This window comes from Panthera tigris, chromosome X (genome assembly GCF_018350195.1).
Source record: "Panthera tigris isolate Pti1 chromosome X, P.tigris_Pti1_mat1.1, whole genome shotgun sequence".
NCBI lineage: Eukaryota > Metazoa > Chordata > Mammalia > Carnivora > Felidae > Panthera > Panthera tigris.
The window spans coordinates 99791446-99802466 of NC_056677.1; the positions used below are offsets into that span (position 1 = coordinate 99791446).

General features: G+C 36.7%; 1 pseudogene; it reads left to right on the top strand.

The window, feature by feature from the left end:
* Nucleotides 1-466: 466 nt before the first annotated feature.
* Nucleotides 467-1611, top strand: LOC102967270 (annotated as a pseudogene).
* The last annotated feature ends 9410 nt before the right edge of the window (nucleotides 1612-11021 follow it).

An 11021-nucleotide genomic window follows, 5' to 3' on the forward strand; every position in this document is an offset into this window, starting at 1 on the left:
AAAATTTACTACAGGATTCCTTTGAATTATATATAGATTTGTAAAGTTTAGTTAAACAACTTTCCAGCAGTAATCCTCTGTTTTGAACCTTGATAGATCTTTGTAATTTTTGTGTAATACTTGCATTCTGACATTTAATGGAGTTACTTGTTTATCATTTTGGTCCACAAAAACATTGTTACATGAGCTCTGTCAGAACAAGAATTTGTTTAGTTATTGCAAAGGAAAATTTTATAAACAAATATATACGTTAATAAATTTTCATAAAATTTTAGACAATATTATAAATTAGTAACCACAAGCAATTTTACCATCAATAAAAAAACAACTATTAAAATGCTAGGGTAACTTTTTGTAATCTCCTTCAAAGTATATCTATGCTACTTTGTGGCCTGCTTCTTTCATTTAATAATGTATCTTGGACACGTAGCAATGATGTAAGACAAGAAAGTAATGAGTTAGCCCTATGTGTGCGTACACTAGGGAATGGCAGGAAAATGGCACCACGGGGCCGCGCATCTGGGCAGCAAAGCAGAAGTGGGTGTGAGAGCAGAAGACACCTGCCAGGGCTGGGGCCTTGAGGGGACTGAGCTTGTTGTTGAGGCAGGGGTGGGTTGACTTGGCAGGCAGGTTCAGGCTTGTAGGGAATGGGGGGGGGGAGGTGTAGCCACCACCCTGATCCTGCTGGAGGTGAACAACCACATCATTGAGGAGATACTCACGCTCAAGTTCAAGAACCCAGCCACCAATAACAAACCAGAAGCAGTAGAAGTAACATTTGCAGATTTTGTTCAATGGAGTCTTCTATCATATTTCAAATCCTAATGGAGACAAAACAAAAGTGTTGGTCAGTATTTCTTTGAAATTCTACAAGGAACTTCAGATATTTGGTGCTGATGAGTTATTAAAGAGGGTGTATGGGAGTTTCTTGGTAAATCCCAAATCAAGATACAATGTCTCTTTGCTATACAACCTTGGAAATCTGCCAGAATCCAAGGATTCCATTGTGTATCAGGCTGGCATGTTGAAACGAAATTATTTTGCCTCGGTCTTTGAGAAATACTTCCAATTCCAAGAAGAGGGCAAGGAAGGAGAGAACAGGGCAGTAATCCATTATAGGGATGGTGAGTATAAAAAAGACAGTCACAGTAGTCTTCAGTGTTTAAGGATAACGATGATTTGGTCATTGGAAAAGTGTTCATGCAGGAGTTCAGACAAGATCGGGCGCATTCAGGGTGTATGGCCTTAGACTATGCAGGAGTTCAAAGGACGCAGAGCCAGCCACACAGTCACACAGGTCCTCTTTAGACACAGGGCACCTCCTTTGGAGCCAGAAGACGTCAGTGCTGCGGTGGCAAGAACATTGGCTCTGTTAACCTGCATGCTGTTCCCTCGCCACACCAATACCAGTGCTCGAGACTACACCATCAGCCTGATCCACACAGAGTTCCAGGACTCTGTGCACAACTGCATTAAGTGCTCTAAGGCCATATTCACACACGTGCACGGGCAAAAACTTCTGACTTCCTCAAGGTTCTGAACCGTGCACGCCCAGATGCTCAGGAAAAAGAAATGAAAACAATCACGGGGAAGACCTTTTCGTCCCACTAACTCTTGAGAACAGTAAGAGGAGGCAGCCGACAACTTGCTACTAGATAATCGTAGCCTTTAATGTTGCACCTCTTCAGGTTCTTAAGGGATTCTCTGTTTTTGTTCCGTTTGGGACACGTTTGGAAAATAATTTGCAGAGAGCTGTGCTTGCAAGAACTTCATAGCTGTCAAAAATTAAAAGAATTCCACTTGATCATCTTAGTTCCTTTTCTTTACCTTCCTTCCCTCACACCCCTTCCCTTCCTGCCTCTTTTCCAAGCTGTTTCACTTTGCAATATGTTACTACTAATGAGTTGCAGGATAATGCAATCTTAACTTGTTTTCTCCTAAGTATTTGCGCTCAAAGCTCCTATAATCTAAAGAAATACTGTTGAGGTCATGAATAAAGAAAATCTATCTTTAAAAATAATGAGTTAAGAAATCTTAAAATATGTATGTATATGAATATGTAAAATAACATATATACATATATCATCTGTATACTTCTATTTCATATGCATGTACATATACATGAAAACAGTGGAGTTTGATTATGATTTCATAACTTCTCATGGAAAGAGCTAAAAGCAAAGAAGAAAACAACATACATAGTGTACTTAGGAAAAGACCACAAGCAGAAACCACAGATTCTGAAAGTATAGGATCAAATTGAAGTATAATTTCATGATCTCTCACAATTCTTGTAAAATAAAGACATGTAGAATTTTGGAAAAGAGCCCCTTCAATTGTTAATGCCCCTTGAATTGTACAGATGATACTTTGGAAGTTGGAAATGAAAGCAACAAGAAGAGAGCATCACTTTGTAGATGACAAATGCATTAAGTGCACAAAAGCCAGTATGTTTAGATGAATGTTATTTATTTATTTATTTATTTATTCATTCATTCATTCATTCATTCATTCATTCATTCATTTTGAAGTACTGCCTCATGGCATTGTCATAGTTTGATGAGTCAATGCATGTAAACATTTGTTTATTTATGAGAGAGAGAGAGCATAAACACATGAGCCAGGGAGGGGCAGAGAGAGTGGGAGAGAGACAATCCCAAGCATGCATCGAGCCCCATGTGGGGCTCCATCTTATGACCCTGTGAGATCATGACCTGAGCCATAATCAAGAGTTGGACGCTCAACTGACTGAGCCACCCAGGCACCCCATGAATGTTATTTTTTTAACTGCTACGTCTGTTATCTAAGAGAAATGACTTGGTAGCAAGACTAAACACGTTGGAAAAGGTACAAGGAGATACCTGAGTTTCAGCTTTACAGATGCTAAATAATGTCAGTAATAGCAGGTGAACCATAAAGTATCCAAGTGCTTCTTGTATTTCAGTGGTATTGAATGGATTGTGAAACCAAAAGAAAAACATTTTACTTTTTCCCATGTTGGTTTATGTTCAATGAAGTGTAGACTCAACATACATCACTGTATGTCAGAGACCTGAAGAATGAGGCCTATGGAAGTTATGGGCAGTGCTTTAAAAACCTACACAGAGGAATAATTAATTAGAAGTTTCATATGGAAAGCAAAACCTAAGCCCTTAAAATGGGATAACTGGTTTCTCTTAATAAACCAGAACAAGTGAAACAAAAAATATATGCATAATTATCTTTATTATGGAATGAAACTCCTCTGAAATAAAGGAACACTTGAATCTGTAGATTGAGTTGTCTCACCATATGCCAGGAAGAAATAAACAAGAATAATCCCTAGATGTCAAAATGGATGACTTTATTGGACTACATGTTTAAAAAATCCCACTGGTGGCCAAAGGAAATGAAAAAAACAACTTACTAAATGAAATGAAGAATTTACCTTTTTTTAGATTTGTTTTATTTTTTTTTCTCATGGTTAGACTATGGTTATGTGTTTCTGCTAGGACCATAGGGTAAACATACCATTTTATCACATAATATCAAGGCGATGTACTATCAATATGATTTATCACTATTCATGTTCATCTTGATCACCTGGCTGAAATAGTGTTTGTCAGATTTCTCCACCCTAAAATTACTCCTTTTTCCTCTTTTCCATACTGTATTCTGGAAATAAGTCACTGTGTATAGCCCACACTTAAAGAGAATGAGGAATTATTCGTCCTCTCCTTAAGGATGGAGTATCTACAAAAAATTTATTTGGAATTCTTCTCCACGATAGATTTGTCTCTTCTCTCCTATTTTTTTCATTTGGTTATCGGTGTATATAAGTATGGACTCATGTATATTTATGTTACATTTTGGTTATAATTCAATACTTCTTTTTGTTGTTTTTACTGCTTGAATTGTTCCTGCTTGGCCAACTGAACTCTTCCAGTTGATTCTTGACCTTTTCACATTATTGTGGTGCATGTGTTTGTTTATCACTTTCTAACTTTCTAGACACAAGATGTTCCAGATTCATCATGTGTATTTCCTGTCCTGGTCCTAGAATCAGCCTTTTCTCTGAGGAGTCCTGGTTTCTTTTGTTGGCGAATAGTAGTAGAAATTAAAATCTGGGCAGACCACAAGAGACTCTTAAATACAGAGAACAAACTGAGGGTTGATGGGGGTGGGGAAAATGGATGATGGACAGTAAGGGGGGCACTTGTTGGGATGAGAACTGGGTGTTATATGTAAATGATGAATCATTGGATTCTGATCTTGAAGCCAAGACTACACTGTATGTTAACTAACTTGAGAATGAATGAATGAACGAACGAACGAATGAATGAATGAATAAAGAAGTTAAAATCTGGGTGCTAGGTGTGATTATTACAACTACAATGTCTAGGTCCTTCAGCTAATAGAGCAAGGAAATATATGTATGTTTGGTTACCTGTGTACATACACAAATCTATGTTTCTATATGTAACTACTTCTATATTAACTAAACATAAATTCATACCAATGTCTCCTGCTCTATTCCATTACCAGAGAAATGATTCTAGCCCCCTCCCAGTATTTATCTGTAACCTCTGACTCCAATAATGAGAAACCTGGTATTCATCCTTCACCATTCATTAATTTAATTGTTCAGTTCCTAGATATGTTGTAGATTGGTTTCAGATTCCATTAATTTTCAAACTTATTTAGGGTGCTTCCTTATTCTCCATCTCTTTAAGTGAGGTTTATACATTTAGATTATTTTGTCACATTCTGCATTTCATCTGAGATCTCCCAACCTTGTGAATGATTTTTTTAATTGTATACATTATTTCATTCATTGGGATATAAAGTTCTCTAATTTTGACCATCATTGATATCATGTATTTACTATTACAGTGCCATGCAGAATGAATCCATCACCTTAAAATTTAACTGCGTGTGGGAAGCCTGGGTGGCTCAGTTGGTTAAGCATACGACTTTGCCTCAGGTTGTGATCTCACAGCTCCTGAGTTCGAGCCCCGCGTCTGGCTCTGTGCCAACAGCTCAGAGCCTGGAGCCTGCTTCTGATTGTGTGTCTCCCTCTCTGTCTCTCTGCCCTTACCCCCCTCATGCTCTGTCTCTCTCTGTCTCAAAAATAAACAAACATTAAAATAAAATTGAAAAAAATTTTTAAAAATTAACTGCATGTTATGAGTTTATTAAATTAAGGTTTATTAAGTGGAGCATATTATGCCAAATGATGAGCTGTTGTTCAACAATAGTTTGCAATAGAAATTTATGTAGAGAAATTTTTTTCATAGGTCTTTTAAGTATTGCCCGTCTGAGAGAGTGTTTCTCCTTAACATTTGAAGGATAATTTCACTGGATATAGAGCTCTTGGTCAGTAGGGTGTTTCGTTTTGTTTTGTTTTGTTTCTTGTTTTCCTCTCATGCCACTTACTTCTTGCTTCTTACTCCATGGTTTCTTTTCTTTCTTTTTTTTGTAATTTTTTTAAATTAGAGCAAGTAGGGGAGAGGGACATTGGGGGGGAGAGAGAGAGAGAGAGAGAGAGAGAGAGAGAGAGAGAGAATCTTAAGCAGGCTCCACGCTCAGCTCAGAGCCCAACATGAGGCTCAATCCCATGACCCTGGGATCATAACCTGAGCTGAAATCAAGAGCTGGACACTCAACCAACTGAGCCACCAGATGCCCCACTTCTTGCTTACATGGTTTCTAAAAAGCCGTCTGTTGTAATTCATTTCTGTTCCTCTATAGGTAATGTTCCCACCCCTGCTCCAGCTTCTTTCAAATTTTTGATTGTGTCTTTGGTTTTGTATGGTTTGAATATAATATAACTAGGTATCAGTTTTTTGGTATTTATCCTGCTTGGTCTTCTAATTCAGATCTGTGGTTTGATCTTTCTCATCATTTTTAGAAAATTATGGGTTATTAATTCTCTGAGAATTTCTTCTGAATTGTTTATCTTCCTTGTGTTATTTCAAGTATATGTATATTACATGCTATGGAATTCAGCTCATTGATCTTGGATGTTCTGGGGATTTTTTTGTTTCTTAACTCTTTATTTCAGTTTGGCAAGTTTCTATTGACCTATATGTAAGCTCACTGATTCCATCCTCAACCATGTCCTATCTGCTGATTAGGTCGTCAAAGACATTCCTCATTGCTTATATGGTATTTATTTTCTAGCATTTTATTTTATTTCTTTCCTAAAATTTCCATCTTCTGTATATATTGCCCATATGCTTTTGCATGCCATCTACTTTTTCCATTGGAGACTTAAACATATTTATCATCATTAAGTTTCTTTCCTGATAATTTAATCATACCTGTCTAGTTTGATGCTTGCTTTGTCTTTTCAGCCTGTATTTTTTCCTTGTTTATTTGAATTCCTTTTTTATTTTCTGTTGAAACTGGGAATTTCATATCAAGTAATAGGAACTGAAGTAAGTAATCCCATAGTATGAAGATTCATGTTAATCTGGCTAATTGTTAGGCTTTTTAATGTTTCATGTTTCATGTTTTCTGTAGGTGTATGTGCCCAAGGCTACACATTTCTCTTGTGCCCTTGCTTTGGTCTCCCTTGTTTACTTTGGAATTCCCTCAAATACTCATACTCATAGGGTCTGTGGCTTTCAACTCTTGGATCTGTAATCCACTCTTATTACACTAGAGCCTTGTTGAGGTAGTGATAAGTTCTGTAAACCTCAGTATTTTATTGTCCCGTGTCTTGAGACTGTAACTTTCACAAGAATTTCTCTGCTCTCTCCCTTTTAGATAACAGAAAAGTTATAAAAGTCTCGGGTAATAGGAATGTCCCTTCTACACCTAGGATAAGGTTCTGGTAAATTCTTTTTCCCTGAAAATACCATTTCTTATGAATAAGGCTCTGGATGTATTTCACAATTAAACTTCCCCTCTCCCTGCCAGAACCATTAGGGGACCTTTTTGGAGTTTCCACATGAGAACATGGTAAGATTACTAGAAGTAAAAGCAATGAAAGTGCGGGGCTCCTTCTCAGACTGTGGCTCCCAGCACTTTCTCACTCCCGCACTAGTCAATACTCAACCTCTGACAATTTGTCAAAATAACCATTTAAGTGTTCCTACCAGTTACAACTCCAGCAGCAACTGCATTAAGTAAGCATATCTTGTTTATGACTTTCTGGGTTTTCCTGATTCTCCAGATTTCAGAGTAGAAGTTTTTCCTGCCACTTCAGTTCAGTGATAAGTCCAAGGAAAAGTTGATTTTAAGATGTTTAGATAATTCATGTAAGGATGGGATGGCAACTTCCATACTCTTCACATATTGGAGCTGAAATCAAGTTTTACCTTTAATTTTAATATAAATTAAATTGTGAGTTTATATTCTTTAATGGTTTTTATTTTTATTGCTATGGGTTTATTAAATCATTTTTATTGTGTTATATATGACATAGACTTTGCCATTTTAATCACTTTCAATGTGCAATTCTGTGACATTAATTTTGTTTACAACATTGTTGTAACTTATCCTTTATCCCTTATCTGAATTTCTAAAACTTTTTCATCAACTTGAAGAGAAACTTTTTGTACCCATTAAGCAATAACTTCACATTGCACTTCCCCCTGCTCCTAGTAACCTCTGTTATAATTTCTCTCTCTTGAATTTACATGTTCTAGATGTTTCAAATAGGTGGTCATAAAACATTTTTCCTTTAAATCTGGCTCATTTCATATAGCATAACATTTTCTTTTTTTTTTTTTAATTTTTTTTTTAACGTTTATTTATTTTTGAGACAGAGAGAGACAGAGCATGAACAGGGGAGGGTCAGAGAGAGAGGGAGACACAGAATCTGAAATGGGCTCCGGGCTCTGAGCTGTCAGCACAGAGCCTGATGCGGGGCTCGAACTCACAGACTGTGAGATCATGACCTGAGCCGAAGTTGGCCGCTCAACCGACTGAGCCACCCAGGCGCCCCTAGCATAACATTTTCAAATCCACCCATGATATGATATATACCAAAGTTCATTCCTTTCTATGGCTGGATACTATTATATTGTATGTGGATATTATGTTTATCCATTTATCTGCCAATGAACACTTGGATTTTTTCCATCTTTTGGCTATTGCAAATAATGCTGCAATGAACATTGGTGTACAGGCATCTGAGTCCTTATTTTCAATTCTTTTGGGTATATACCTAGGAGTCTAGTTGCTAGGTCATGTGGTAAGTATATGGTTATATTTCTGAGGAACTGCCAAATTTTTTCTCCAAAGTGGTTGAAATATTTTGCAGTCCAGCCTTCAATACATGAGGATTCCAATTGCTATGTATCCTTATCAACACCAATTTCATGCGTTTTTTTTTAAATCCTAGTTATCATAGTGTGTGATAAGTTCTGTGTCCTTGTGGTTTTGATTTGTATTTACCTAATGACTAATGATGTTGAGAATCTTTTCATATGTTTATTGGCCATTTATGTATCCCTTTTGGAGAAACATGTATTCAAATCTTTTGCCAATTTTTAAATTCTGTTGTTTTTCTGTTGTTGAGTTATAGTTCTTTGTATATTCTTGATATTAATCCCCTATAGGGGTGCCCAGGTGGCTCAGTTGGTTGAGCATCCAAGTTGGTTGATTTTGGCTTGGATTGTGATCCCGGGTAGTGTGATCAATCCTCACTTTGGGCTCTGCACGGACCGTGAAGCCTGCTTGAGATTTTCTCTCTCTCTCTCTCTCTCTCTCTCTCTCTGCCACTTGCATCCTCTCTCTCTTTCTCTAAAAATGAAAAAGAAAAAATAAAAATAAAATAAAGTAAAATAGGCCCCTATAAGAGATATGCTTTCAAAATATTTTCTCCCATTCTGTAGGTTGTCTTTTCGACACGGCTTATTTTGTTTCTGTGTTTGGACAATTTGATATTGTTTCTTTTGTAGATACCTAATTTTTCTTAGAGTTTGCTGAGCTTCTTGGATCCATACATTTATGTATTTCATCAAATTTGGGAAGTTTTCATCTATTATATGTCCAAATATTCTTTCTGATCCTTTCTCTCTCTTCTTATCAGACTCCTATAATGCATATGATGTTCCATTCGATGATGTTCTATAGTTCCCTTAGGCTCTTTTCACTTTTCATCATTGTTTTGTCTTTCTGTTCCTCAGACACATTAATTTCAACTGTCCTATATTTAAGGTAATTGATCCTTTTTTCTGCCTGATGAAATGCACTGTAAACATCTCTTGTGACTTTTTTCATTTCATTCATTTGACTTCTCAGCTCCAGAATTTCTGTTTGGTTACTTTTATAATGTGAATCTCCTTATTGATATATTCATTTTGTTTTTGCATCATTTCCTTGATTTCATTTAGGTTTTTTTTGTCCTTATTTTCATTTCGGTGTGTGGGCATTCTTAAAACAATTGTTATAAAATCTTTGCCTAGTAATTCCAGCATGTGGGCCTCCTCAGGGATGGTTTCTGTCAATTTATTTTGTTCCTTTGAATGGGCTATGCGTTCTTGATTCTTTTTTTTTTTTGCCTTGTTATTTTTTGTTAAAAATTGGACATGTGGATATTAAATTATGGTAATTCTGAAAACGAAATTCTCCCTTCAGGTATACTGTGTTCTTTAATGGTTGAAGGTTGTGTAATCTATTTGATTAATGACTTTTCAAAACTAACTTGGAAAAGTCTTTATTCCTTGTGTATGATTACTGAGTTGTCTGTTCACTTTTATTGTGTTTAGCTAGTATTATTAGCAATCTCCTTGAATGCCCAGAACCAAAGAAAACATCTCTCTCATTCTTTACAGATTGTCACTCTACTAGAGTGTTCCAACAGTTACCCATGCTTGTACTGAGCCTAAGGATCAGGCAAAGGCATAAGTCTCGGGTCTTCTCAGGTCTAATGTGTACATGTGTCTTCCCATGTTCTTGCTTGTAGCCTGCTAAATTTCCTTATAACCATGGGTGCTTTTGATTGACCGTTTTTTTAAAAAGAAACTCCACCTAGCTTTTCCTTCCAGACTTTAGGTGGTCTATTGTATGTCTCAACTTTAATCTCATGTCACAGGCTTCTGAGGTTGTTTGTTCACCTTGTAAAGTTTTTGAGAAATGACTGCCTGAGTTAGTTTTTCTGGCCTGAGTTAGTTCTGAGTTTGGTGAAACAGGGACGAGTGCCTGGTGACAATACTTCAGGTAATCACCAGACAGGTTAAAGCCAACATACACAATAATTGGTAAGGCCTGCTCTGCTTCTGATGTAACTTGAGAGAGGGTCTCACTCTGGGAATGCAAGCTATTGACTTTAAGACTGCTGTCAAGCTGGTGAGGGGATGGAGGGAGAACAAGTAAAATGTCACAAAGATTTGCTACCATGGATAAGTGGCTTTTTTCTTGATTCAATGTTTGTTTGGTTGCTGTAAACCTTTGATTCTTCTCCAGAATTATGGCAAAGTTGGTTTTGACATGCTTGTTTTTTGGTTTTACTGTGGAGGGATGAGAGCATGGAGCTGGTTACTCTGCCATTTTGCTGATGTCGCTCCTACATATTTAATTTTACATGATGTGAACATGTTCACAAATTTCATGAAAATTTACCATTCAGTTATCATGAGCTGATTTGAACTAGCTCTAGCACACCTGAGTTTAAACTCATTTAAAGGTATATTATCTATACTTTGAATTACATTATGCTATCCAAGCACAACTATGACCTTTGCCCTCAGAGAATTTCTGTTCTAAAGAAAGTTACTCTAAGTAGGGCATTGTGATATATGTGTTAAAGAAAAATTTATGGATTTATGGGATATTAGGTTTTGTTTTGATATTTTCATAAATCATCCTCAATATTCTCTTGATCATAGCATTCTGACTTCTGGTCTCATCTTTGTGGTGTGTGTGTGTGTGAGTGTGTGTGTGTGTAATGGTTCTGTCATCTCTTCCTAATCATGGCTATTTCTCTCAATTACAAGAATTTAAATGATTCCATGGATTTTGCAAAGCTTAGCTAGATATTACTAATTCTCTAGTCAAATGGCAATCTTTCTGAGCCTAGGACTGGCCTT